We start from the raw sequence: 7843 nt of genomic DNA, 5'->3' as shown, positions 1-7843 counted from the left end.
TTTATGTAGATTATAATTTATGGCTACTGAACACAATGACACATCGATTCAATATAATAATTTCATAATAATTTCATTAATATTAATAGTAAGAAACTGAAATTATAATACAATATTAATATAACATAAAGGCATGTAACAAAATAGATGCGAGAAAATTATCCTCACTCCTTCTATTTTTTCTGATTTCTGAAGCGTATTTATGGGAATTATTTTATACAGAGATAAATGAAAATAATATAATTGTTATATATCTAAATTTATACATATATATATCACGTATATATATATATATATATATATATATATATATATGTGTGTGTGTATGAACATGTATGAAAATTTAAATATACATATATAATCTTGATAACATATCAAATTGAAGCTGAGTCCCCTAAACCGTAAACATTTATCTAATTATTTTTATGATTCAACAAAATTAATTTCAGGTTTGCATCTGTTTAAATTTTTAAATACTTTAAAATCGTTCTTTCTGCGTATTTATCACAAAATATAAATTCAATTCTTATCGATTACTTTACATTTCTATTTATTTTCTTTTATTTAAGGTATTGGAATATTTCTCATTAAAAATCTCGACGCGCAAGCATGATTTAAATTCACGACGCTTGTGTAGAAAACGATGCATTTGCGTGTTGCGAGCAGCTCCACAAAGTAGATAGCGAGCAAACAAACCGCGTCATTCCACTAGCCCCCTTTCTCTCCACGGTGGAAATCCTTTTCGCAAACATTAAGACGATGACACGCTCGCTACTATGTGCCGGGCAGTGTGTGGTCTTTGCTTTATTTTCTGCTAATATTAATTTCCGCGCGGAAGAACTTCCCGGTGCGCGCTGGCCAGGAATTTTTCAGAGCTTAAAGGTACGCGTCACGTATTCTGGCCATCTCGCCTCCTCACGTTTGTTTCTTCAGCATGTTTATCCTGTCCAGCCGGCGTCTATTTGCATGTAGGAATAAATGCAAATAGCACCGCGCGCGAAATAACGAATGCACTCGCGAGAGGCGACGCACGCTAAATAAGAAGTCGTGGGTGTCTGTTTTTCGCTACCATCAGCTTTCGTTTCGCGTCTGCACAATCACGACTGTTCCCGCTGTCTTTAACATGACGGTCGACATAGTTAATTATGCATATTCCATACGGAACGACAATTACGCAAAATAGCGTCGCGCAATTTCAACAAATTGACAACCAGAATGTCTGCATCCGTTATATGTGTCAATATTTGATATAATGTTCACAAATGTGCTTTTATATGTATTTATATATTCCAGAAGCGTAAAGATAACAGTCGAAAGGGATTTGTTTTGCAAAAATCCGTAGGGAAGGAAAACGTGAATCTTTAAGATGCACCTCATCGCTGATGCAGAGAGACCTTGGCATGATTTTTTTTTCGAGTTATTCTTTTTTCTTGGAGCCTTGACCATCTCATGCGTAGGCAGAACGGAGTTAGGTAGCCCTGGTGGACAAGGTCTTCCGTGTTTGCCTCCGGCTTGCAGTGAATAAAGTGTGCAATAACGTGAATTTCATATTCGATACAGGTTTAGTCTCAGATCTGAAAATTCTTTGTTTTCTTTTATTCTATGTTATATTATACAGTGTATTATACAGTGTATACATTTATATTATTATTATATATTATTATTATATAGTATATTACATTATTTTTTACAAATAATGTAATAATCAGAAAATCAAAATAAAGATTCGATAAATAAAAGAGAAGAGGGGAAAGCATAAATTGAATCAATTCAAAGAATTCTCTTATATAAATTAAATCTTATTACATGTATTTTCGTATGTTTTGAGATATGAAATAATTACATTTAAAGTGTACCCGAAAGTGAATAATGCAATTACAAAAATTTCTCTTTCATTTTGCTTTCATTCCTTCTTTGAAAAAGATTTAAACTTTTAAAAGATTTAATATTACGATAAAAAAATTGAAAGATAAATTATTTGATAAAAACACTGATTAATCTTTCTCCGTCATTGCTTGCATAAGGATTGTTAATCACAGGCATTACTAGTTTCTGCATTCCTATACAGTTAACACTTATTAATCTTGATTAATAATGCGTTCCATGGATGAGTCCTGGTGTATCGTTGCAATGATGTCGCAGCAGCGGATGTGCATCGCCATTATAGGATCTCATCTCACACATACATGCTCGCCATGGCTTCACTTTCTTGCGTGCATGCGTGCGTCTGTGCATGCAGCACTTACATGCATTCCACGCGACTTACGCAAGACGACGTTATCCTCGCGAAAGAGTCGCACAAAGTTTACAAAATCTCGTAATGCGTTTGACAAATGAATGCTTTAGTTACATAAAATGTTTGATACATCATATTTTTTCTGAAGCGACATGTTATCTGTCAATATACAAGAATCAATTATGTAATGTTAAAAATTTTTAACTAGAAACATTTTGCTTGTGTTTGAATAAAAAAAGAAAATATTAATTATATTTTTAACGATGTTCCAAGATTGTATATTGCAAGATTGTATATATAATAATTCATATTAATTTCAATCACTTTCAAATTACAAATAATTAAAATCAAATTGCATTCTTTCAAATGCATTTTTTTAACATGCATTATATTCTCGAGCATCGAGCATAAAATATTGATATCGCGTGGTGTTTCAGATTAAAAACAGAGCAGACCCGTTATCAATGTATTGCGTTTTGATGGCTTGCATTGCCAATTTTTTGTCGATTCCAATATGATTGCATTATCGGCACTGATTATTGCAACGCCACGCGGCGTTTATCCGCTCACGATCTATCGGAATTGACAGTCCGCATTGAAAAACAACTTCGGTCGGCATCGCGTTAATTTGAAAAAATATTTTTTTCGCAATCGACAGCACTGCGTTTTTAAAAATAACCCCATTGTTCGCACCGCTTCTGTTAACTCGATGCAGCACCGGCGGCCGATGCAACTGCAGTGAGCGCAATGTCGAGCCTATTCAACCATTGTGCGAGCGTAACGTAAAAATATTCTTTTAATAGAACGATCTATTTGTAATTCTAGTGGATATATCATTGGAATTCGTTTATACGTTTCTGATTTGAACTTTTTCGCATATACACAACTTTGTGTGTTATCAGCTTTGTATTGTTTCTTTTTTCAAATTTGATTACTTCAAATTTGATTTCCACCATTCGGAATTATTATTAAAGAATTTTGCATCATAATATTATTATAATTTATCAAGAAAAACAATATTTTCTTATTATTAACCAAGTAAATATACGTCATTAATAAATGTCTTTTTAATCATGTCGCTTGCGATAAATTTAAAGCCTTCTATGCATAAAGCCTATTTTTTAAAAATACTAAAAAATTTATTTTTAATTTTTAGCATTAAATGCTTTAGTAATTAAGATTTTAATTAAATCTTGCTTAAGATAAAGTGCAGCTTAAACTAACTGGAAAACAAAGTTTCTTTATTCAATTACTCTTTTGACGTTGTAATTTCCAACGTTAGGCAACTTCATAATTAAGCGTCTCATCAAATTTTCCCTAACAAAAAATTATATTTCATAGTTGAAGAAAAGCGAGATAGCTGTAAAACACCTTCATAGATAGTCGATGAGTTTCTCAAATAATTCGGAATATTCTCGAGAACACATTATAATTAACGCAGCGTGCGATCCTTCATTGCTTCCGATTAATTTCCAGCACGACTGCGATAACAGAAATCGAATCTTCGAGTGCATCGAAGCGTAGAAACGGTCGATGATGCATTCGGCGATGCGCTCGGCGGAACAAAGCATAGCGTGGCAATAAAAATATGATCCTCCGGTGACGACTCAATCGAGTCGATCGAAGCGCTTTCGCGCTCGAGTTGACTCACTTTAGCGTAGACGGGAAGACTTGCACTCGCTTTCATAGACGTACTCACTCGTGCGAGGAGAAACAGACGGTGCACGAAGCACAGACCTACCCACCGTGATTTTCCGAATCGTCAAAAGGGTGCCAAGCATGCATAATGCATCGCTAGTATTATGCGAAGGCGTGTACGGTCTTCCATTACAGATGTACCTACGTATGCAGATGGATGGGGCGGCCCTCCCTTCGCTTAATCTTGATTAGTGACCTAAATATGGAATTTTCGACAGCACATTAGATGCTTAGATAATAGTGCGAGAATAATCGACACGTGTTCCCGTATAATTTGTATCGCGATACATTCGAATGTTTTTATATTACGAGTATTACTATAACGTTACTAAAATGTTTTGTTACCATATTTAACAATACAATAAAGAGAAATACAACGTTTAATTTTATAAAATGAGATTTAGGACTGATCTCTATTTTTCTTTCTGTTATACACTTTTTCTCTTTGATTCAGAAATAATATTCTGTATTCATTGTAAATTAAATGAGAGAATATCATTAGCTGTAATTTATAATAATTATTTCCGTGAAACTACTATATGTCAGAAATTAAATTAAAGTGAAAATTTATATAATTAAATTTATATAATTTATTTATATACAAAGTATATGTTTTACTTTTTTTAATGATAACATGCTTCCTCTTCAAATTTTCATTCTTTAATTATCAATTTTTTATATGATATTATAGAATTTATTTTCGCTTGATTTTACGTTTCAACATAAATGCAAGAATGTTCGATTTTGTCGCCCATTAAAGACCATTGCAAGACAGTGATTGAACGAACAGTTAATCGTATACACATATAATGGATTCGTGTATTTTCTCGCAGATGCATTAAGCAAGCGCTAAAAAAAGTTCGCATACTCTTCTTCGAGAACCATAAAATTATATTCCTCTTGAGAAAGAATGTTGATATAAGATAAATTAGGAATGAAGAAGTTTGTTGTTATACTCATTTAAAAATTATTATATTGAAAAAAATGTATTAAATTTTAATAAATTTTTTATTTAAATAGAATATTTCTTAAATATAAAACTATATTTATTTGATACACGAACCATTAATTTAATTTAACTATAACTTTTTATTGTAAATATTTATTTATTGTAAGTAAATGTTAGTTATGATAGCGTTCAAATAGATATTTATTAAAATTTAGTACATTTTTCCTCAGTGCACGATTCACAGCGCTAAAAGTTTTCAAATTCATTGAAAGTAAATACGAACGTATTACGGTGTGATATTCTCAGAGTCCTCTTTATCGTCGTTGGAATTGAAATTAACACGTATCGTTCCAATATTGACGGAATACTTGAGCGATGCGTTTTTCATGCGATGTATCGTGTCGCACATTATGTAGTGAAATAATTCATAAATTCGCAAGCACGATTAAGCGCAGCCGCGAATCGATGCTCGAAGCTCGTTGACCGTTCGTCATCGAAATGAGCGCGATGCTCCGACGCGGTCGGTGAATAATTCGTGTCCATAAGCAGGACGATGGAAGCATGTTCAGAGAATTGCGTGGGTTAAGTGATACAAGAAACATCAAGTCGTGATAATACCGGCTTGAATCGAAGTCGAAATTATAACGAATAATATTACAATGTAACACAATGCTTCGTTAGAATACGATATTTCATTGAATTTTAAATATGTATACTTATTAAATTCAGAAATATAATTTTATAAATGTTACAGTAATATACAATTTCCATAAAATACAACAATTCTAATATGTAAGTTTTCAGAAGTGTCTAATAGTGTTAAAATATAATTACTTTAGTACTTTCATGTATTGCAAATAATTCTTAAGACAAAAGATTATTATGTAGGTTACTTAATAAAACATTCAGAGATATATCAAAATATATACTTAATAATTCAATTAATAGTATCGGGATTCTATTATTATGTACTGGACCGACTCGACAAAACGACAAACTCTACGAACATGAAATCGCTAAAACGCACCTTAATTGCCGTATGTTGATTTAATTTCAACAGAATAAAGCTAACCGCGCTCGTATCGACAACAAAGTTAGTACGTGTGCTGATTGCGAAGTTTAGTCGGGAACACCTATACTAAATTCTGAAGAGATACGATCGTGTAATTCGTGTTGACTTTTCAATTTTTCAGTGTGTGGGCTGAAGGCTCTCTCTCGCATTCTCGTCGACGAATCGAGTTCCATTAGCGCGATTACCGCGATTCATATCGAGATTCGGTCGTGGCCGATCGTCGTGCCGCCTCGCAAATAATTTATGCGACCGCGTCGAGAGGAGTAGATGAGAGACTCTCTTCTCGCTCGCTCTCTCTTTCTATCTCCTTTCCTGTTTTCTCAATGCATCCCTTTCCGTTCTGCCAGAATCATGGATGCGCCAAGGCGAAGTGACAATACACACATGCACGCACACACGCGCACACACATTCTTTCTCTCTCCCTCCCCCCCCCCTCTCTCTCTGTTTTGTGATTTAATTAGCGCGCGGATTAAGCACCGGCGTACCGATGTACACCTCGCCGTTGCAGAAAAAGCCGTCTGCGAATCTTGCTGAGGACGATCCTGGCAAGAGGGACGACCTGCTGAATTATGCGCGCGGCTTTTTTCGCTCATCTCATTGCGGTTTCCGTACGGCAAAAGTGACTTCACATTCTCGTCCTCGCACTGTAAAATTCGCACGCTGGGTGTTAGTACCCAGCGTATCGTACATAAAAGTGCATTAAAACGAAAACAGCTTCGATTTAATTTATGTGGCTGATATAAACTAGCATGTTACATTGGAGAAGCATAAGCAAATTCTATACAATAATACGATTATTACTATTTCCGTATACAATTGTTTCCTCACATAAGCCTTGGTGAAATAATTTTTATTTTTAATTATTATAATTTCGTATCGATATTCGCTTTTAAGATACAAGTTGAATAAATTTTAACGAGTGTAACTGCTGCTAATTACAAGCGTAATATAATGAAACAGAAACATCGGTAACTAGAAGCATGATATGATAAAAATATGCAAAAAGTTAGTTTTAACAATTTTGTATGTAAATTTTTGTAACAGCAATACAAAGCCCTTCCTGGCCCGGTCGTGTTGATTTCAAAGCTACATCACCCGGGAATTAAAGCCGGCAGTTGCGCGAGAGTTCGCCTTGTTGCTTCGACACACCTAGGCACAATACCCTTCATTAGCAAATATTTTGAACGCTATGAAAAAGCCGTATCGAAAAATCGTTACGGCTAGCCGCGTGATCGACGGAAAAGCATACGCACTCCCTGCGTATTTCCCGATTAAAATAAAACAAACGAATAGCGTGGCGGCGATCCGTTCATATCCCCTAACGAGGATCGGCGTTTCAGCTGGTTACCAATGATATTGAATTTCACGGCGCCCAGAGCCCTCTTCTAATGCAGCGATTTACAAAAAAAAAATATTTCTGCCTGATCTTCCCATCTTTAGTTACATTTCGCGTTACAATAGATTTTTTTAGATAACGATAAAAAAAATTGTCGCTTGATATATTATACGAGGTAATATAAAAAAAAATGAAAAATTCTAAATAAAAGTTTAAATGATTTGGAATTCTCATGATACTTAAAACTTAAAATATGTAAATATCTCATTCTACATAAAAATTATTTGAACAAACGATTATAGCTCACTATTAAACTAATATATTAATTTATATTTGCATCTTATTTAATTTTATTTAACAAAATATTTCCTTCAATTTGTCTTTAATTCGTTTGAATTTCTCTTGAAAGTAGACGAGAGAGAGAGAGAGAGAGAGAGAGAGAGAGAGAGAGAGTATATATATAATATAGATATATGTATTCTTCTTCCAGTAGGAACGAACTAGTAGAGAAGTAAGTATANATAATACTACTAGTATACGACGACGACAGA

The sequence above is a fragment of the Atta cephalotes genome, assembly GCF_000143395.1.
Source record: "Atta cephalotes unplaced genomic scaffold scaffold00096, whole genome shotgun sequence".
In the NCBI taxonomy this organism is placed as follows: Eukaryota; Metazoa; Arthropoda; class Insecta; order Hymenoptera; family Formicidae; genus Atta; species Atta cephalotes.
This window is presented reverse-complemented; position numbering follows the sequence as displayed.